This window comes from Girardinichthys multiradiatus, chromosome 20 (assembly GCF_021462225.1).
Source record: "Girardinichthys multiradiatus isolate DD_20200921_A chromosome 20, DD_fGirMul_XY1, whole genome shotgun sequence".
NCBI lineage: Eukaryota > Metazoa > Chordata > Actinopteri > Cyprinodontiformes > Goodeidae > Girardinichthys > Girardinichthys multiradiatus.
In genome coordinates this window covers 456,865-479,940 of record NC_061812.1, presented here as the reverse complement: position 1 = coordinate 479,940, position 23,076 = coordinate 456,865, and the positions used below count along the sequence as shown (strand labels likewise).

Genomic DNA, 23,076 nt, shown 5'->3' with positions numbered 1-23,076 from the left:
TCTGGATGAGGATCTCAGTGATTAGCCTCAGTGTGAACACTCAATGATCTGCAGCCATCAGAGGATGTTCTGTTTCAGTTTTTAAAGGAAAGGTTCTGTGGTAAAGAGCAGTACATCAGCTGGGTTATTTGGACAACTCCACTTCCACACGAAGTGAAGAAAGAAGGAACCACCGAGGAAGGTCAGCCAGCTGGGGTGACATCATGAAGGGTTCTCTCAGAACATCCCAGACAGAGTCATGATCTTCATGACAGAACCTTCAACTTCTGGACTCCAGGATTGAACTGAATTTATTTATTTATATCAGGACAAGTGTGACATTTTAATAAATATTGTAAACTTTTATACCCTCCAGCAGCGCCATAGAAAGAGAGAGTGATGACACTCCCATTGACTTCTATAGAAAGAATGGAAGTCACGTGGATCATGGAGCTGCTAATAGTTTCAAACACCAGCAGCTCCAGCGTCGGACGTAGTTCATTCTCGGTGTTTCGGGAGGATTTTTTACGGTAAGTTGATGAAAATACACCATTATTTTGCTATTGTGAAGCTTTAGATGACTGTTCTATATCACAGTTTAGCAATTATATATTATATCGTCAGGGTTAGTTAATTAAGCATGTTGTATTTTAAGTGCAGCTAGCTGATAGCAAGCATGGCGGGTTTAGACGGTGAAGATGAGTCATTTTGTATTATTCTTTTCCAGGTAAACCACACGAGAATGGCTTAAATGAACTGCTGAACCATGTTGCAAACAAAGCACCACAAAGGTAACAAGATTTCTGTCCTTAAAATCCTTTTGTTCAAACATCTTGATTCAGCTCTTACTATTTTTAAGACCTTCACAAAGCTGGTATTTACAGCAGGACTTTTACTTAACATTTGTTTTATATTTGCTAGTCATGGTTGAAGTTGAAGTAGATATTAGAATCTATCTCAAGACAGAACAAGAAATTAAGAATTATTACAGGAACATATCAGCATCAATATACAGAACAGTAACAAAAAATACTTTTAAACAATCAAAGGTAACACTGCTGTATTCTTCTTGATTTGGTGCTGGAGCTGACTGGTTGATGGGGAGGATGTCAAACAAATAAGAAATCCAATCAAAGTGATCAGAAATTAGTTCATCACATATTAAATGCAATCATTGCAACATTTTTATATATGTACAGGCATTGAAGCTGCCCTGGGTGGGAGACCAAGCTCTTCTGTGGTAACAGTCAAGGTGTTTGCTGAGGGATGTTTGTTGGGTGCAAGATGAGGTTTTTTCTTTGTGTTTTTCGCCTGGCTTTTACTTCCAAGATGTCCAGCGTTGGCCAGAATTTTTTTTCTTTCATTAACGATGTTTTGCTGCTATTCTTAGTCTCAGCCTGATGAATCTGGTGGTTATTTTTCTTTGCACATCGTGACATGAAGGAAGCATGCTTCCTAATAGATTTGCTTCTCTCTCTAGAGTATCCATGACAGATTGACTGGACCTTGTTCTGAAAAGTTTTTCAACTTTCTGGACCAGACTGAAGGCTTCATGTGATGGCCAACACAGCACTCCTGGTTTGAATTCCTTCAGTATCAATAGGGTACTGTGCTCTCCTTCCAAAGTGTCATCATTTTGCTTAATTGAACTTGAGCATCCATCACAGATGTTGGAATGTTTGATGACTTTATTTAAAATGTATCCTGTAAGATGGTACAGAATACATGTTTCGCTGTTGGTGAGGTCAGGAGTATCTGTGTCTCCAATCAGCTGCTCCACACGAAGGCCAGGACTGGGAAATGTCTCCTTAATGTCCAGGAACTCTGCCAGAAGACTGCCGCCATCCTGCTTATAGCTTCCTGATTTTACAGTTGTAAGAAACTGCCCAACTGAGATTGATCTCAGTGCCTGGTGAAACTCCACTGGTGTTGGGACTGGATTCATTTGCCTTATGCAGCTGAACAAGTTTTCAAGTCAGTCCTGAGTAAACCTGCTTGTCAACACAAACGTGTCCATGGTCAAGCATGTCTTTCTGAATACCTAAAATTGTAGATGTTGCCATCACAATTCCTGTTTGCACTGGTTTCCAGCTTCCTGTAGGACCTATTCTAAGTCCACTGAAGAGTGCTAACATGTCTTGGAGGAATTTAATAGCTTTGTTGTACTCTTCCATCTTGTGCCTGCTGAGTCCCATCACAGGGTGACGAGAGGACATGAGGTCAAACCAGTGGTTCACCTGCTCCAGAAACCAGGCTGTTGTCAGATTAGAGGTGGGTCGCTGCTCCTGCTCCACCATGTATTTCAGACCTGCACTTGCTGACTTACTAAAGACATTCAATGCAGGCCCCACCTTCATTTTGTCAAAATGACTGGGCTGAAGGGTTTTTTGTGAAAGATTTGGAGCAATTTTCAAAGGCATTTGTTCCTGAAAATCTACCAAATCTTTCAAAGGACCCGGTGAAACCTCATTGTGTGGCAGACTCTCTTTTTGTACAATCTCTGGTGGAATTGTGAAGGTCTGACCACTAACCAGGGCACTCTTCAAATTCTTCACCAGATGAGGGACATCTGGCATGAAGTACAGCCTTTTGTCTGGTCTTACTGGGTGTTAGACAAATGTTTTCTTGTGGCTCACTCCAAAAGCCCGCCACATCGCTCGGTTAGCACTGCCCATGTCAGTGGTGATGTTTACCACAACAAGACCTATGGAAGCTGCTCTCTCAATGATGTCTAGGATGACTGGCTTGTAATTAGCTCCATTACTGGAATTGCCACTAAAATGGTAAGCCACAACTTGCTTCCATCTTGTTGTACTTCCTGCCAACATAAAAACACATGCATGTGTTGCAGCTCCTGTGTGACCAGGCAGCGTCACATCCCCAAACAGCTTCCCTGTTCGTAGGTGCAGCTCCACACTAGGGGTGATTGCCATTTCATCTAGAGTAAAGTATACATTCTCTTTCCATCTCTGTTAAACTGTCAACCTTTAGTTGGAGCATGTTGAAAACTTCTCCTGGCACATCTGGTTCCAGCTTAATGTGGGTTCTGACGTCAGGGAGACTCATGTCCTGAAGAAGCCTGTTGAGCCCACAGAAAAGCGAAGTTGTATGGCTTTTTTATGTGTTTTGGTCCATCTAATGTCTCTTTTACTCTTCATACCAATAGACAGACAGACGGACGGACGGACGGGCGGACAGATAGACAGATAGATAGATAGATAGATAGATAGATAGATAGATAGATAGATAGATAGATAGATAGATAGATAGATAGATAGATAGATAGATAGATAGATAGATAGATAGATAGATAGATAGATAGATAGATAGATAGATAGATAGATAGATAGATAGATAGATAGATAGATAGATAGATAGATAGATAGATAGATAGATAGATAGATAGATAGATAGATAGATAGATAGATAGATAGATAGATAGATAGATAGATAGATAGATAGATAGATAGATAGATAGATAGATAGATAGATAGATAGATAGATAGATAGATAGATAGATAGATAGATAGATAGATAGATAGATAGATAGATAGATAGATAGATAGATAGATAGATAGATAGATAGATAGATAGATAGATAGATAGATAGATAGATAGATAGATAGATAGATAGATAGATAGATAGATAGATAGATAGATAGATAGAGAGAGAGAGAGAGAGAGGGATAGAGATAGAGATAGAGATAGAGATAGAGATAGAGATAGAGATAGAGATAGAGATAGATAGATAGATAGATAGATAGATAGATAGATAGATAGATAGATAGATAGATAGATAGATAGATAGATAGATAGATAGATAGATAGATAGATAGATAGATAGATAGATAGATAGATGGATAGATAGATATGTACAGTACAGACCAAAAGTTTGGACACACCTTCTCATTCAAAGAGTTTTTCTTAATTTTCATGACTATGAATATTGTAGCTTCACACTGAAGGCATCAAAACTATGAATTAACATGTGGAATTATATACTGAACAAAAAAGTGTGAAACAACTGAAAATATAGGTCCTTCTCAAAATATTAGCATATTGTGATAAAGTTCATTATTTTCCATAATGTCATGGTGAAAATTTAACATTCCTATATTTTAGATTCATTGCACACTAACTGAAATATTTCAGGTCTTTTATTGTCTTAATACGGATGATTTTGGCATACAGCTCATGAAAACCCAAAATTCATATCTCACAAAATTAGCATATTTCATCCGACCAATAAAAGAAAAGTGTTTTTAATACAAAAAACGTCAACCTTCAAATAATCATGTACAGTTATGCACTCAATACTTGGTCAGGAATCCTTTGGCAGAAATGACTGCTTCAATGCGGCGTGGCATGGAGGCAATCAGCCTGTGGCACTGCTGAGGTCTTATGGAGGCCCAGGATGCTTCGATAGCGACCTTTAGCTCATCCAGAGTGTTGGGTCTTGAGTCTCTCAACGTTCTCTTCACAATATCCCACAGATTCTCTATGGGGTTCAGGTCAGGAGAGTTGGCAGGCCAATTGAGCACAGTGATACCATGGTCAGTAAACCATTTACCAGTGGTTTTGGCACTGTGAGCAGGTGCCAGGTCGTGCAGAAAAATGAAATCTTCATCTCCATAAAGCTTTTCAGCAGATGGAAGCATGAAGTGCTCCAAAATCTCCTGATAGCTAGCTGCATTGACCCTGCCCTTGATAAAACACAGTGGACCAACACCAGCAGCTGACACGGCACCCCAGACCATCACTGACTGTGGGTACTTGACACTGGACTTCTGGCATTTTGGCATTTCCTTCTCCCCAGTCTTCCTCCAGACTCTGGCACCTTGATTTCCAAATGACATGCAGAATTTGCTTTCATCCGAAAAAAGTACTTTGGACCACTGAGCAACAGTCCAGTGCTGCTTCTCTGTAGCCCAGGTCAGGCGCTTCTGCCGCTGTTTCTGGTTCAAAAGTGGCTTGACCTGGGGAATGCGGCACCTGTAGCCCATTTCCTGCACACGCCTGTGCACGGTGGCTCTGGATGTTTCTACTCCAGACTCAGTCCACTGTTTCCGCAGGTCCCCCAAGGTCTGGAATCGGCCCTTCTCCACAATCTTCCTCAGGGTCCGGTCACCTCTTCTCGTTGTGCAGCGTTTTCTGCCACACTTTTTCCTTCCCACAGACTTCCCACTGAGGTGCCTTGATACAGCACTCTGGGAACAGCCTATTCGTTCAGAAATTTCTTTCTGTGTCTTACCCTCTTGCTTGAGGGTGTCAATAGTGGCCTTCTGGACAGCAGTCAGGTCGGCAGTCTTACCCATGATTGGGGTTTTGAGTGATGAACCAGGCTGGGAGTTTTAAAGGCCTCAGGAATCTTTTGCAGGTGTTTAGAGTTAACTCGTTGATTCAGATGATTAGGTTCATAGCTCGTTTAGAGACCCTTTTAATGATATGCTAATTTTGTGAGATAGGAATTTTGGGTTTTCATGAGCTGTATGCCAAAATCATCCGTATTAAGACAATAAAAGACCTGAAATATTTCAGTTAGTGTGCAATGAATCTAAAATATATGAATGTTACATTTTCATCATGACATTATGGAAAATAATGAACTTTATCACAATATGCTAATATTTTGAGAAGGACCTGTATACCGGATGCCTCCTGGACGCCTTCCTCAGGAGGTGTTCCAGGCACGTCCCACCGGGAGGAGGGACGTGCCGTGAGAAGGACCTGTATGTCTTATATTCTAGGTTCTTCAAAGTAGCCACCTTTTGCTTTGATTACTGCTCCACACACTCTTGGTATTCTGTTGATGAGCTTCAAGAGGTAGTCACCTGAAATGGTTTTCCAACAGTGTTGAAGGAGTTCCCAGAGATGTTTAGCACTTGTTGGCCCTTTTGCCTTCACTCTGTGGTCCAGCTCACCCCAAACCATCTCGATTGGGTTCAGGTTCAGGCATCTGTTCACCTCTTCTGCGCCGCACAAAGACACGGTGGTTGGAACCAAAGATCTCAAACTTGGACTCATCAGACCAAAGCACAGATTTCCACTGGTCTAATGTCCATTCCTTGTGTTCTTTAGCCCAAACAAGTATCTTCTGCTTGTTGCCTGTCCTCAGCAGTGGTTTCCTAGCAACTATTTTACCATGGAGGCCTGATTCACACAGTCTCCTCTTAACAGTTGTTCTAGAGATGTGTCTGCTGCTAGAACTCTGTGTGGTATTGACCTGTTCTCTAATCTGAGCTGCTGTTAACCTGCGATTTCTGAGGCTGGTGACTCGGATGAACTTATCGTCTGCAGCAGAGGTGACTCTTGGTCTTCCTTTCCTGGGGCGTTCCTCATGTGAGCCAGTTTCTTTGTAGCGCTTGATGGTTTTTGCGACTGCACTTGGGGACACTTTCAAAGTTTTCCCAACTGTTCGGACTGACTGACCTTCATTTCTTAAAGTAATGATGGCCACTCGTTTTTCTTTACTTAGCTGCTTTTTTCTTGCCATAATACAAATTCTAACAGTCTATTCAGTAGGACTATCAACTGTGTACTGTATCCACCTCCTGCACAACACAACTGATGGTCCCAACCCCATTTATAAGGCTTGAAATCCCACTTATTAAACCTGACAGGGCACACCTGTGAAGTGAAAACCATTTCAGGTGACTACCTCTTGAAGCTCATCAACAGAATACCAAGAGTGTGTGGAGCAGTAATCAAAGCAAAAGGTGGCTACTTTGAAGAACCTAGAATATAAGACATATTTTCAGTTGTTTCACACTTTTTTATTCAGTATATAATTCCACACATGTTAATTCATAGTTTTGATGCCTTCAGTGTGAAGCTACAATATTCATAGTCATGAAAATAAAGAAAACTCTTTGAATGAGAAGGTGTGTCCAAACCTTTGGTCTGTACTGTATATATATATATATATATATATATATATATATATATATATATATATATACACAGAGAGAGAGAGAGATATCTCTATATATCTATATCTAGACATGTACATATAGATATATATAGAGATATCTTCCTCATTCATTTAAAAATTATTTAATTTTTAAATAAAAATTAAATTCTGCTCCTTTTACATATGTTTGTGAAATACATAGGCAATAGATCTTTCCACGTAGTATAGGATGTAGATCTGAAGGTAAGTTTGATCAGAGCTCTTAACCGCTAGCACAGAATACAGTTATAGCATCCCTGCTAGCATGTGCTAGCATGCGGAGGAGATCAGAAAGAGCATTTATATTAGGTATTGTTACTTCTGTTTGTATTTTCAAATTATGATTTAGTAGCCAGTAATCAGTTCATTATTGAATAATTACCAAAAATCGCAGGAAAGAGTGAAAAAAGTCGCTTTTTGCGTTATGTTGCGCCTGAAGCCGTTCAAACCGACTGACACCACTGAGATGATTGGAACTATTGAGCTACATGAACCACGTGAGTTCATAGGGTGTCGTAACTCTTTCTATGGCGCTGCCTCCACTAATTATCTATGTCTGAGCTTCTGCTCACATTAATAAAGCCTCTGAGAAACATCTCGAGCCTGTTCTGGTTCCTCTGAACCCCTCAGAACTGCTTATAGGGAGAAACCACTGGAACCAAACACGCGAAGGAACCTGAATGGTCCCTTTCAGGAAGATCTGGGCCAGAATCAGCACATTAAAGACAGTGCAGTTTGGAAAAGCTGCATCTACTGAAATCAGCACTTTGATTCACACGCTGTCTGCTGAAGTCCCACTGAAGCCACAGAGGTTCTTAAAACCAGTTTCGCTTTGCTGGAGAACCACAAACATCAAACAGACCTCAGTTCTGCATCGGAGAGCATCCAGAACCAATGCTGGTCCGGATCATCACTGTTGTCTGAATCTGATCATGGAGGACGGAGGAACAGTTTTAAGGATTATCCAGAAAAAATCCAGGATGGATGGATGACCGATTTTCTCATTGATCCAACCAGCTGCAGTTATTTCTGGTTCAGTGACACTCAAACTGATCACATATAATATGTAATGTTTGACATAACTTATAAATCCTTCTGATTTATTTAGTGATATTTCACCTGAGCTTCTGTCTCCGTTTCACTGATTAAAGTTGAACTTGGTGAATACTGTCAGACGGAGGTAAACAGCTGATGTGCGCAGACTCGGAGGCGCACAGGAGGTCAGTAAGGTCAGGTGGACCCATCAGCTACTGCAGCCTCACAGAGACCATCCAACCAGACTCCATTCAACCGTCTCACACTTTATTTATCAGCAGAAAACCTGAAGGATCTAACTAATTCTAAACTTCTGTTTCATATTTTTACTTCATATTGATCCCACTGCATCACTCAGGTTTACACTGACCCGAAACTCAGTTTAAATGTTGCTGATTTTAGATTTTACTGTAGATTTTCAACTCAGCGGGAGCGATGCGAAGTTACGAACCTCGACTGAAATAAAACACATTTCTGCCCAGGAACCATACTTGGATGTTAATCATTTCAGAGCCGAATTTACTAGAGGGTCCTGCCCATTGGAACTTCAACCTTACCTCTGTCCGAACCATAGTCTGGGCCCACAGAGAGGGTGGAATATTTTTAAATGTGAGATCTTTTAATGAAGTTTGGTTCAAACCCTAAAATCTAACATGCTTGCTCGATGGGTCAGACCTATGATGAATATAACAGACTGGTCCGTGTTGGCCGCAGAACCAGTGAAACTAACCGACAGGTGTACAGTCTTACCTGTCCGTCAAACTACGGAGTCCGTGAGGGGCCAGCGGCTGCCATCTTTACTTTCCCCCAGGATTCACATCGATCCAGGCGGAATAACGGTATGGAGTTACAGCTGCGGCCGGTTTTCTCATCCAGACCGGGGAACCGACCTCCAGCTGCGTTGGGTTCAGATCCTCTTTCTAGGTAACCAATACAGGACGCCAAGAGAGGTTCTGCTAGACGGGAAAAAGAGGCGAGGACCGCGGGGCGACGGCTGCTGGGCAGCTGCAGAGCTCTATCAAAACCCATCAATACACACTGAGTTTCCGGGTTTCCTTTCAAAATAAAAGGTCACATGGACAGCTGCAGAGTTGTCATGTCTATCAATACCCACAGGGAGATTCCGGTTTACCTTTCAGAATAAATGTCAGGTCCTGCTGAGCATCTTTGGAGGGAGTGGGAGAGTTACTGATTACTGTTTTCTCTATACATTTATTTATTCGTTTGAAACTGACATTAATTTGTGTCTTTTATTTGCTGTTAGAGGTCTTAATAGGACTTTATTTTAAAGGAAAGAAGGTGTTCTGTTATTTCCTATTGACCTGTTGAGAGCATGTTGTGCTCTAAAGAAATTGCGTCTCTTTAGATTGGATCTGGTATGAACAGCTGTAAAAGGTTCGGAAGATGGAGGAGTATCCCTTATGTTGCAGCACGCAGCCAATGAAGTATTTGTTCATTTTGGTCTTTACTTGACTTTGGTCAGATGTCTGCATCCACATGCTGGGCATGTGATTTGTATTATCATTTTTGGTTTTTATTTTGTGTAGTTTTTATAGTTTGAAGTCCAGCTGCAAGAAAGCCATTTTTGTCTGTTTATGTTTGGAGGAAGTTCCAAGAAGGGGTTTGGTTTGAGGACCTGCAAAGGCAAAAAGACTTAACCTGTTAAGCCCTAAAGGGTTTTAGAGCAATTTCCGCCTGAAATTACATACCTGAAATAAATCAAGTATAGCTCCACAGTTATAAGGCCTACATGCAGATGTTTGGGACCTGTGTAAAGGTAAAACATAAAAGAATACTTTTGCAATGGAACCACTATTGTAACTGTTACTATGTCTGATTTATATGTGATTAAACAAAGAAAAAAATAAACATTTTTGAGCCTTGCCAAAAGTTTTTTCTAAATGAACATTGCAAAACACTGTGGAAATCCTTCGGTATTCCTAGGAGAACCCCCAGGTTGCATTCATCCACATCTTCATTATAACTACTGCAAATTTGGACTGAATGAGTTGAAGCATATATGTGTTGTGACCATGAATCTGAGAATATTATTTAATATTTAATATTAATATTTTAATATATTAATTATACCATTAATTATATTAACGGTGGTGCAGTTGGTAGCACTGTTGCCTTGCAGCAAGAAGGTCCTGGGTTCGATTCCCAGCCTGGGGTCTTTCTGCATGGAGTTTGCATGTTCTCCTCGTTCATGCGTGGGTTCTCACTGGGTACTCCAGCTTCCTCCCACAGTCCAAAGACATACCTGTTAGGTTAATTGGTCTCTCTAAATTGCCCTTAGGTGTATGAATGAGTGTGTGCATGGTTGTTTGTGTGTTGCCCTGCGATGGACTGGTGACCTATCCAGGGTGACCCTGCCTCTCTCCCATAGACTGCTGGAGATAGGCACCAGCTCCCCTGTGACCCACTATGGAATAAGCAGTAGAAAATGACTGACTGATTTTAATATTTTATCAAATAATATTTGGGTCTGTTCAGGGTTGTCCTGTGAATACCAGCCCAGTAAGGCGATGGTATTAGGACAAAATAGAAAGGTGTGAGACGAGCTCTGACATTATTGAACAGCATAAACTCTGCACATATATAGAATAAATTCACACAATTTCTTAAAATACAAGAATTTATGAACAAAAATAAGTCAACTCAAAGTCAAACATATTTCAATCAACAAACTCTTTACTTTGCTAAAACAATCCAACTAAACTACCAAGCAGAATTAAAGAATAATGAAGACTAATGGACTATGTACAATATAAACAAGTTGATTAAAGATGATTGATAATTATGACCAAAAGAGTGATGCAACATTACCATGCAATGTTTATGTTTGAGAACCAAGGATTATCTTGAAGAATCTGGAAATGAAGTTAAGTTAGTCTTGGAACCAACTTAGACAATAATCAGCAACCGTTTAGACAACCATTCACAATGCAAGATCAGATCAAATATTATTTTAATAAAATAATGTTTTAAAGAATGATTTGCTGAATAAAACCAACCTTCTGGATGAATAATTCTCAATGGTGTCTAATTAGCTGCCTTTATTTATTCAAATAATATTTAAAGAAATATTATTAAGGGGTTCCACGGTGGCGCAGTTGGTAGCACTGTTGCCTTGCAGCAAGAAGGTCCTGGGTTCAATTCCCAACCAGGGGTCTTTCTGCATGGAGTTTGCATGTTCTCCCTGTGCATGCGTGGGTTCTCACCAGGTACTCCAGCTTCCTCCCACAGTCCAAAGACATGCCTGTTAGGTTAATTGGTCTCTAAATTGCCCTTAGGTGTATGAATGAGTGTGTGCTTGGTTGTTTGTGTGTTGCCCTGTGATGGACTGGTGACCTGTCCAGGGTGTACCCCGCCTCTTGCCCAGACTGCTGGAGATAGGCACCAGCTCCCCTGCAACCCACTATGGAATAAGTGGTAGAAAATGACTGACTATTATTAAGGGAATTTTGGAAAAGAGCCAAACGTTTCTGGAGAAATGGGGCTTAATGGTGTTTCGTTAGCTGTTAGCAGTTGAAGCTAACAAAAGAAGCTGGTAGCTTAGCACCATAATCAAACACATACCTTTAAATTATTGTTAATAAAAGGGTTAAAATGTATAAGCGCAGACGGCGTGTTTTGATCAATCTTCTGTTTAAAATCACCCTTTAAATAAAGTTTGTCTCAACTTTAAAAACATACAAAGAACACAACCTGAACTCGTGTGCTGCAGATATTCTGCTAGCACCAAGATAGCTGAGTTCAACACAAACAAAACCAAACTTTGTCGACTCGCTGTCGGGCCGACCAAACTGCACGTAACCATGGTGATGCGGCTCCTGTTGTCCTCCTCTCAGACCGGGAAAACCGCTCCACTTTGCTTCGTAGAGACAACGTCTCTGCAGGAGATTCTCTGGAACACAGTTTGCTTCTGCAGGCCTCAGAGAGAAAGTCAGGCAATGCTTATACCTTAATTATTCTCCTTTTTGAATTATTACCAGATACACATACAGTAATTCATCCGTACTTAACTTGTGCAGATGATCGATGATCATATGACATCCTTGGATCCAGTTTGAAGAGTTTATGTCTGTTTGCCAGCAAAGAGACATTAGCGCGCTGTTTCTCATGGAGTCCATGTGGAAGAGGCAGGATGTAGCAAGAGCGGTGCTTTTATTTGGACAGTGACGTCACAGGAAGTCCACAGTTAAACCCAATATTCAAACCCAACATTCAGGTGTACCAGCAGCAAAATAACAGGGAAATGGACATATGCAGATTAACCAAAAGGTCAAATATAATAACACAAAACTCAAAATAAGAGAATGACAACATTAGAAAGAAATACTGCACAGTTATCTAAAATAGTTTACATCGGCATATATATTTACATATATAAAATAACAACAGGCTATTTACAAGAAATGGAAAAACTGCAAACAACTGCAGGGATGTGAATACTTATTAAGTTTGTTGGGAGCAGTGATTCTAACAGCTGCTGGGAGGAAGGACCTGTGATAACGCTTCGTTGTGCACCTGGGATGCAGCAGTCTGAACTTTTGTAACAGCGTTAAGTATATGTGAGACATTGTCAAACAGTGATGTTATTTTTGGTGCACTGTGTCAAAGAGGCATCCTAGGAACAAGAAATATGTCGCTATAATGCTTAATTTAATGAAATATAATAGCATAATAGTTGTATAATATAAATATATAATGATTTCCTTTATTGTTTGCATTTTTATTTATATTTGATCAAATAAATAAAGTACAGGAAATTAAACACAAGTGTATGAAGACACTGTGATCAGTGTCAGAAACATTTTCTATAAACAAATATATTTAAAGTGTCTTTAATGGAACAGTTATATAAACATAATAAAACTTAATGAGCAAAATAACAATTAATCAAACAGTGAGAATCTTTTAAAATTTGACAATTATTTGTATTGAAAAATAGTTTCGCTGAAAAAAGAAGCAGTCAGGATATCCTGTTTCAGTTGGAAAAATAATTATGTCAAAATAAAAGCACTTCCGGTCAGCCCTAAATCTTTTTGACTTGCTAGATATTCAGTTTATAGAAAAAACAGATGAAACATGTCGTTAAATGTCGTCACTGCAGATAACAGATCTGGGTGTAGTTGAGAGTCGCAGATGGAGATCACCTCACTTTACTGCCCGGAATCGCTGCCGGGATTAAATTTTATTAACAGTATCGAGCAGATAGATACTGAGAGATTATTCAGTTTTGGAAGTGGCGGTAAAAGGCTTAAACTGGTGTGTGAATGGTTCAGAATGGACACACAGGAGGACAATATGGACTTTAATGAATGGACGCCAGTAAGTAGAGGGAGAGGACGAGGAAGAAGTAAAGCAGAAGAAGGAAAGATGTTAGACAGCCAAAGGAGTAAAAGAGAGCTGGAAGAAAACAGTTCTGAAGAAGAGAGAGAAGTTAGGAGGAAAATTGGACGGGAAGAATGTAAAATAATATTAAAGATAAAAAATGAAGAAGAAAAATAAAAATAAAACCTGAGTCCTATTTCACTATCTAGAGAAATAAAAAAAAAGATAGGAGATGTTGAAATGGTGAAGGTCTTGAAAGATGGAAATATATATATTTACTGGTGTAACAAAGAAGAAAGGCTTTACAAGTTGAAAACATTTGCAAGAAAACGGTGACAGAGAGGAAGATTATAGGAGAAGATAAAATTATTTGGGGGGTAATTTATGGCATTCCTCTGGAGGAAGATATAGACAAATTTAAAAAAGCATTGTTGGTGCAAAGATAAAAAATCTTAAAAGACTGACTAAAAATGTAAATGGAGAAAGAGTAGGAAGCCTGTCAATTTTAATAGACTTTGAAGAAAAGGTGTTGCCACAAAATGTTAAAATAGGATATCTGAGTTTTCCTGTGAGGCCTTTCATTCCTCCACCACTAAGATGTTTTAAATGTCAGAGATATGGTCATATAGCAGCTGTATGAAAAGGTTAACAAAGATGTCCAAAGTGTGGAGAAGATCACAGAATTGAAGATTGTGGGGAAGAAGTGCAGGAAAAATGTTGCAATTGTGGAGGGAAACATAGAGTTACATTCAGAGGATGTGAGGTAAGGAAGAAAGCAAAAGAAATTCAGCAAATTAAAATGACTAAAAACATAAGCTATGCTGAAGCAGTTAAAAATGTCCAGAATGAAAGAACAAGGGATGAAGGTCAAATTAGGATTCCAGATTATCAACAAAGAAAAGTAGAATCAGAGGAAAATGTTACAATGTCTGGAAAAACTGATATTATTCATAGCTTATGTCATTAACTGCACTGAACAGGCTAAACACAAAACAGAAAAGATTAAAATAATAGTCAGAGGAGCAGAAAAGTTCTTAGGATTTAAAGAAGGATCTTGGGAAAATATTAATAAAATGTTGGAAACAGATGGGAGGCAAGGAGGAACCCCAGCTGATAGAAATATATGATAATATTACAGTGGAATGAAAGAAGATTAATCGCTAATGGACAGGAATTTAAATGGTATATAGATGGAATAGAAGAAAAACCAGAAATTATATGTATACAGGAGACATGGATAAAACCAAACCTAGATGTTGTGTTTAAAGATACAATATTATCAGAAGGGATAGACGAGAAGGAAGTGGAGGAGGATGTGGAATATTTATAAAAGAAGGGATACAATATCAGATATTAGGAAAAGGTAAAAATTTAGAATACATAGTAGTTGAAATTTACAATAAAAAAGAAAAATGTAAGATAATAATTTTTATAATCCATGTAAAATATTATCATTTGAGTTGATGGATGAATTAATGGGGTATTTAGAAGGAAAAGTAATCTGGTGTGGAGATTTTAATGCTAACAGCACATTATGGGGAAAATGTAATGATAAAAATGGACAAGTTATTGAAGAAATAATGGAAATAAAAAATTTGGTATGTATAAATGATGGAAGAGGAACAAGAATGAATGTAAAAACTTTAATAAGGCTGATTGGGAAATATTTTAATATTTAAGTCAAAAGAAATTGGAAGAAATAGATGAGTCAATTGATATAAATAGTTTAAATATAAATATCTGTAAAAAAAATCTTACAGGCTGCAGAAGAATCAATAAAAAAAGGAGGAAGAAAGAACGATAAAAAAATTGTGCCATGGTGGACAAAAGATTGTAGTGAAGTAATAAAATTAAGAAATAAAGCATTTAAAACATTAAAAAGTAACTCAATTTATCAGAATCTCATTGAATACAAAAGAAAGCAGGCAAAGGTAAGAAAGATCATTAAACATGCAAAAAGAGAATATTGGAGAAACTTTTGTAATACCGTAGGGAGAGAAACGAATTTGTACAGGACCAATCAGAACCAGTCCAACAGCAGAACTCCAGGTAGAGATGGGAGAGATGCCATTAGATCTAAGAAGGAAACAGTTAGCATTAAATTACTGGATAAACTTACAAAGCAATAATCCAGATCATCCCACATGTGATATTTTAAAACCATGCTGGGAAAAACAAGAGAGACAAATTAAGAGTTTTGGTTGGATTATCAATAATATAGCAGAAGAATTTCAAATACAGAGGTTGGACAATGAAACTGAAACACCTGTCATTTTAGTGTGGGAGGTTTCATGGCTAAATTGGACCAGCCTGGTAACCAGTCTTCATTGATTGCACATTGCACCAGTAAGAGCAGAGTGTGAAGGTTCAATTATCAGGGTAAGAACACAGTTTTGCTCAAAATATTGAAATGCACACAACATTATGGGTGACATACCAGAGTTCAAAAGAGGACAAATTGTTGGTGCACGTCTTGCTGGTGCATCTGTGACCAAGACAGCAAGTCTTTGTGATGTATCAAGAGCCACGGTATCCATGGTAATGTCAGCATACCACCAAGAAGGATGAACCACATCCAACAGGATTAACTGTGGACGCAAGAGGAAGCTGTCTGAAAGGGATGTTCGGGTGCTAACCCGGATTGTATCCAAAAAACATAAAACCACGGCTGCCCGGTTTCAATGGTGCAAGGAGCACAAATCTTGGGCTGTGGACAATGTGAAACATGTATTGTTCTCTGATGAGTCCACCTTTACTGTTTTCCTCACATCCAGGAGAGTTACGGTGTGGAGAAGCCCCAAAGAAGCGTACCACCCAGACTGTTGCATGCCCAGAGTGAAGCATGGGGGTGGATCAGTGATGGTTTGGGCTGTCATATCATGGCATTCCCTTGGCCCAATACTTGTGCTTGATGGGCGCGTCACTGCCAAGGACTACCGAACCATTCTTGAGGACCATGTGCATCCAATGGTTCAAACATTGTATCCTGAAGGCGGTGCCGTGTATCAGGATGACAATGCACCAATACACACAGCAAGACTGGTGAAAGATTGGTTTGATGAACATGAAAGTGAAGTTGAACATCTCCCATGGCCTGCACAGTCACCAGATCTAAATATTATTGAGCCACTTTGGGGTGTTTTGGAGGAGCGAGTCAGGAAACGTTTTCCTCCACCAGTATCACTTAGTGACCTGGCCACTATCCTGCAAGAAGAATGGCTTCAAATCCCTCTGACCACTGTGCAGGACTTGTAGATGTCATTCCCAAGACGAATTGATGCTGTATTGGCTGCAAAAGGAGGCCCTACACCATACTAATAAATTATTGTGGTCTAAAACCAGGTGTTTCACTTTCATTGTCCAACTACTGTATATGAAAAATAAATAAGTTCAATGTTGCCTTTGCCAGTAGTGCCACCGTGGCTGTTACCAGAAGCAGTGATGGATATGGTGTTGATGGAAAAGAAAAAGGATAAGAAATGTATTTTAGATTCAAGTATAATACAAGAATATATAAACAATTACTATCATTATGTCCAGATTTACAGACACATCAAAAACAGATGAAAAAATAGGAATAGCATTTATAATACCAGAATTTAAAATAAAAGTAGGAAAAAGAATTACAAATAGATTATCAATATATTCAGGAGAATTATTAGCAATATTGCAGTGGGTGGAGGATATAAAACCATTAAAAACAATCATTTGTTCAGATTCAAGTTCAGCATTAATAACTATAAAACATAAATCATTCAGATGGTAGACCAGACATTTTGTTGGAAATAAAACATACTTTATTCAGAAGATAAAGGTTGGGATTAATATTAGTGTTTTTATGGGTACCAGAACATGTAGGAGTTGGAGGGAATGAGATGGTGGACAGGATGGCAAAGAAGGCAACACAAAACAACATTAGTTTTATAATTAATATTAGTAGGTCAGAGGCAAGAAATATAATTAAACAGAGAATCAGGAACGAGTTGCAAAAAAGGTGGGATGAAGAAAAGAAAGGAAGATGGTTTTACAGAATCAACAAGATAGTAGGAGAAGTAAGAACAGGAAGAAGGAGCAGAAAAGAGGAAAGATTAATTACAAGATTAAGATTTGGACATAAAGGAATTAATTCTACATTGTTTAAGATACAGAAACATAATACAGGAAAATGTGATTATTGTGGAGAGGAGGAAACAATAGAACATGTAATATTGAAGTGTCAGAAATATGAACAAGAAAGAACAATTTTAAGGAGAGAATTTGTAGGTATTAAAGAAAATTTTATTTTGAAAGATACTTTGCAAAGAAGTTTAGGTAGCAAACATATTCAAATTATAATTAGATTTTTCAAAAGCACTAAATTAATAAATAGAATTTGATTGTTGTAATAGTAAATAAGATTTAAAACCATGAAGATCTACACTCCATACCAGTCGGTGGCGGTAATGCACATCATAACGTTATTTGCCAACCGCCAAAAATAATACAAGAAGAAGAAGAAGAAGAAGAACAGCTCTGGGTGGTTCATTTCCTCCTGAAACTAGGTAAACTGGCGCCCTGTCCCAATACCCACACTACACCCTACGCCCCTCTATGAAGTGTTTACTTTGTACAAGTGCATGTAGGGGTTGAAGTGCGCAGGTTACAAGCTGCAAAATTGGAGAATTGGGACAGTAGAGGTGACGTCATCGACTTGCACCTCTGCACCGTAACATCAAAAAGGGCGGGAACCAGCGCTGTTTCCAGTCTTGCTGCTAAAAAAAACGATTTAAAACTGCAACAAGAAATTGTTTTGAGGAGAAGAAAGTGCAGGAAGTGACGTAGGTTTATACACCAGACTCTCGCTGCACCAGTGTTTGTTTGAAAGGTAACTTCAGTGTTATGACCTACTGGCCCAGAATCATTCTGAACCCACTGGTTTCTTACAATGTTGAGTCTGGAAAACCAGTAAAAAATATATTTGTCTGCTTGCTGTCTAAAGTTTATGCAGTTCTTATTATTCTGATTTGATGGCTGGTTACGTTGATGGTTGTGTTTGGTTTTTGCTCAGAACGTCATCTGCAGCAGTGAATTGTGGGTAATATACTTCGGTGAAGTCCGCTTCGATGCAGGCTTCGCCAAAGGGCGGATGTGGGGCACAAAGGGGGCGGGGCTAAGGACCACTGTGGAGAATTGGGTCACACTATGGACTCGAACCCATCAACTGGAACCCGCAATTCAGGGACACAAAGGTGGAAAACCTGAGAGTTCACAAAGGCCACCATGTGATGTCAATATATTAAGAGGATGTCCCATCACTACATGAGCTGTTTTTTGGATTATTTTAGCCCTCCCTGCTGCGTGTCGGGTGCACTCATGATGTCTTTGTTCCATGTTGTCCAACATTACATTTATATACATGAGGACTGTCCTAACACACCCTTTTTTCTGGAACAGCACATCATTGGCTGTGTGTGACAGAAACATCCAAGTGGAAGGGCAACGTGTAATCTGGATGTGCCAAATGTGCGAGAGGCTGGTTTTTAAGTTAATGAACGCTTCTTCAGCTTCTCTGGTCCATTCAAGCGGGGCAGTGAGGTTTCTCATGCCCTGTCTTTTGACAAGCTCTCTAAGGAGTGCAGTGAGGTCAGAGTAGCCGGGCACAAAAGATCTGCTATACCCTGTGTGTTCTAGGAAAGACAACATGTCCTTAACCAGGAGTGGTTTTGGGTGGGATAAAACTGCAGATTGGTGAGCTGGGGACATCCCCGTGCCAGGCTGGGAAACAACTCTGCCCAAAAAGTCAACCTGGCATGTGTAGATCTGGAGTTTGGCTTCGCTAACCTTGTAGCCTTTTTTAGCCAAATGTGACAGGACAATTGCTGTTGCCTCAAGGCATTCAGCCACAGTGGGCGTTGCGAGGAGAATGTCATCCACGTACTGAATCAGTGGTGTTTGGTGGTAATAGGCAATCTTGGAGAGAGTCTTTCAGAACCTGATTGAAGATTCCTGGAGAAAGCGCGAATCCCTGCGGCAAACGAGTGTATCTATACCTATGGGATTTATAGGTAAATGCGAAAATGTCCCTGCATTCCTCAGCTAACGGAAGGCAGAAAAATGCGTTGGCCAGATCAATGCAGCTAAACCAGCAATGGTCAGGGTTCAGATTTGTCAGAGCAACATACGGATTGGGCACGGGAACGGTAGGGGTGGCCAAAGCTGCATTTATGGCCCGTAAATCATGTGCCATGCGCCATTTACCTGTCCCTTTTTTCTCTACTGGCAGAATGGATGTGTTCCATGAAGAGGAATGTGCAGACTCTAAAACAACTGAGTTCCAGAGGCCTTCCACTGTATCTTTAATGCCTAGTTCTGCTGCTGGATTGTGAGGGTATTGGGGCTTCCATTATGGTTGGTCGGTGGTCAACTGAAAGGTAATGGGGGAACATTGAACCAGGCCTACATCTGTGGGCCCCTCTGCCCAGAGAGTGGAAAGCATTTTGTCCACAACAGCAGATGCCAGTGGATGGTCTGTTTTTTCCCTGCCATGGTGTCTGTCTAACTGAACATGCTCCAGTGTGCCCACATCCGTGGAGTGGTTGAATATGCGATAAGTGTTCCCTGAGGGCGAATAAAAAAGGTTAGGGGTTGCCAAAGGCTGCCAATCCTGTAGATTCAGGGAGCATTTTAACACACCTCCAAGTTCACGTGCTTCATGACCTGGGTGCAGAGCCAAAGAAACATGAGGCACGCCATCAGACCACATCCTAAACCACACTTCCTGCTCTTCAGTCAAATGAACCTCAGCCACCACTCCTTCTGGTGCTACATAAATGTCTGTGGTAGCAATGTCCCAGTGCGTACCCTCTAACTCGTCAGCAAAGCTTTCCTGGTAACATTCACAATTATTTCTATCATAAAACAAGGTGACATGCGGGGGGTCAGGAGGAGGTACATAGGGCGCCAGAGTGGAGACCCAGGATTTCCACCGATGGAAAGCTGAGAGAATGCCTCTGTGCGCGGTGGTTTCAGGTTGCAGCAAAACCCAGTATATATCAGCTATTGAGTCCTGCAGTGGCTGGAGGAGGTACTGTCCATGTAAAAAAGAAGTGTTATTGTCACAAAATAACTGGATGCCATTGGGCAGGTGAACCTGCAGTCCATCAGTCCCACATAAAATGGTTGCTCCCAGTTTTATTAACATGTCTCTACCCAGTAAATTTACTGGTGTGTCAGTGGAGACTAGATAACTGTGATTCAGTGTCTGTCCACCAATTTCAGTCTTTAAAGGCTTGGTATATGGCAGGACTTGCTTTGCCCCCGAGAACCCCATGACAGTTGTAGTCCTGGTGGAGAGTGTGTTTGGAGGAGCCTGTTTGATGGTTGAACATGTGGCCCCAGTGTCCACCAGAAAAGGAAGGCTATTTCCAGACACAGTCACAGACAACAGGGGGTCCGCAGTCCGGCTGTCTTCTGGGTTCGGTGGGGACCGTCAGTGGTGCTCAGGCCAGCGACTAGGCTCGTCCCAGGCCAGTAATTGGATTTGTGGTCCATATGCACCGCGTGCTGGGCCACCTCTGCCTCTGTATGGACGGGCCGGAGGAGCCATGGCGGGACCATAACACCCATACCCTCCGGGTGGACCATTCTTATGGGGGCAATCTCGGGCCCAATGTCAAGGCTCATTGCAGTAATAACACACATCAGCATTACCCAGCCTCCTCTGTGGTCCTCTCTGAAATCCCCTTGCTCTTGGCCCTCCCCGTCCCCCAAAACGACCAGCATGTCCCTGATATGGGACCGAGGCCTGATGCCACTGGCCTGCTGTTTCTTGATTTCCAGGAAATGGAGGAGCCTGAGGGGGCTGAGACACTGCACCTTCATACATAATTTTAGATGTTTTACCCTCCTTCTTTTTTTCCCCGACTTTCAGTCTAGCTTCTGCTAATTGCATTTTCAGGAGCTGAGTTTGTAACGTTTTTAATTCACTCTCCTCATCTTGTTTTGCCTCTTTGAGTTTAGATAAATGATGTATCAGGTGGCGATCCCATACTGCAATTTCTGATCCAGGCAGATCTGGATTATCCTCAATGTTCGTTTTAACCTGCAGCGGTAACCCTCGTCGGACAGCATCCCGGAACCAGTCCCTTTGGGGACCTTCTCCGTCTGGATTAGTTCCTGTCTGTGTTTGCCACACGGATTTGCACTGATCTAAATATTCTCTAGGATTTGTGTTTGCGTTCCACTCAAATTTGGAATGGTACGTCCTCTGGATACTGGATACATTTGTCTAAGAGCTGTGCCTATATGAGTGGAATATATAGTAAGTGGGACCTCATCTGGTACTGTTGTTGTACCTGCAGCAAGCTCTATGTCCCTACAGCTGTGTGGCTTCATGCATCGTCCAGCAATGGCCCGATAGTCACCTAGAGCTAACGTGGTACCTGCTGTCAGGGAGTCTAGAGTCTGTAACCATATAGACGCTCCTTCTGAGATGGGAGGCAATTTGTCACACAAAGTGGTGAGATCTCCCAGTGCAAAAGGTTTGTATCTATTTGCTCCAAATTGTTGTTGGAACACTGGACCCATATAAGAAGATATGGACTGAGTTCGGGGTCTCATGTTATAGCCACGTCCAGCAGGGGGAGGCATAGCCTCAGGTACTAGTGGCATTGGGGTTGAGGAAGATAACATAGCTTCCTCATTTTCAATTGGTGTCTGATTCTGTACTGTAATAGGTGGTGCCTGCATATGATAAGTTCGTCTTTTATCCATCTCCCTGACACTGACATATTAACTGAGCCCTCAGTTACATCTGGTTTCAGAGGTGTTAGGGTTAATTAATGATTATATATGTTTTAACTTTAATAGAAGTGAAGCTTGCTGTTCAGAGTGATTATATCTTATATGTACAAGAGCTGCAAGATAGAGACAGGATGTTCTAGAACATTCTGTCAGTGCAGCTGTTTCTAATCAATATGAGTGTGCATCTCTCCCTGTTTTGTGCTTGGAACATTCTGTAACCAGGGCCTCTTCTCTTATGAATAAAAGGCAGAGAGAGCAGGGGCTGTTTCAGAGTGTGTTTGGAGGATTGTAATTGAGCAGCCTCTGAGACACTCTCACCTGCAGGTTAAAATGAACTAACTTCTCTGTGTCTTTCTTTGTGCAGAATTGTGAAAGTGTTTGGTGTTTAAACCTAACATAAATGGTCCTTCGAGCCGGAGACCAAGACGCTTGACGATCCCAGTGGGTGAGTGAGATTCCAGACAAATCTGTGGCCACAGTACTAATACCCTTTCCGGGACTGGTCCCTCCCTGACAGGCTGGGGTCTGACGGCTGACGGTACTCCCGAGGACACAGAGAACCAGTGAGTAGGTCTTTCATTTAAAAGGAATGAGTGATGAAATGCAAATGACCTAAAATAGTACAGTATAGAGAAACCCTGACAATTCTAGACACTATCAGGTGAACTAAAATAGACAGTTAAATTCCGCAGGAGGGTAGACTCCCTTAGTTGAAATAGACTAATTAAACTCTACACAGGACGGCGGAGTCCTCTGTTGAACTAAAATAGACAGTTAAATTCCGCAGGAGGGTAGACTCCCTTAGTTGAAATAGACTAATTAAACTCTACACAGGACGGCGGAGTCCTCTGTTATGTTTTTGTGAAAGTAATTACAGTAAGAGTAAAACGCGTAAAAAAGTGTGACTGAAAAACGTGTGGAAGAGTGAATGGAATCGTAATGACCATTAGGTCCTTACTTTTCATATAAACTGAAAACAGATAGTAAATGGT

At 40.6% G+C, this 23,076-nt stretch overlaps 1 protein-coding gene across 1 annotated transcript in view; it reads right to left on the bottom strand.

The window, feature by feature from the left end:
- The window catches only part of pik3c2b (phosphatidylinositol-4-phosphate 3-kinase, catalytic subunit type 2 beta), a 48,194-nt gene extending 39,198 nt beyond the window's left edge, over positions 1 to 8,996 (bottom strand). Inside the window, exon 1 of the mRNA XM_047347716.1 lies at positions 8,714 to 8,996. The gene's annotated coding sequence lies outside the window, so the exon portion shown is untranslated. The remainder of the gene's footprint in view (positions 1 to 8,713) is intronic.
- Between the last annotated feature and the right edge of the window lie 14,080 nt (positions 8,997 to 23,076).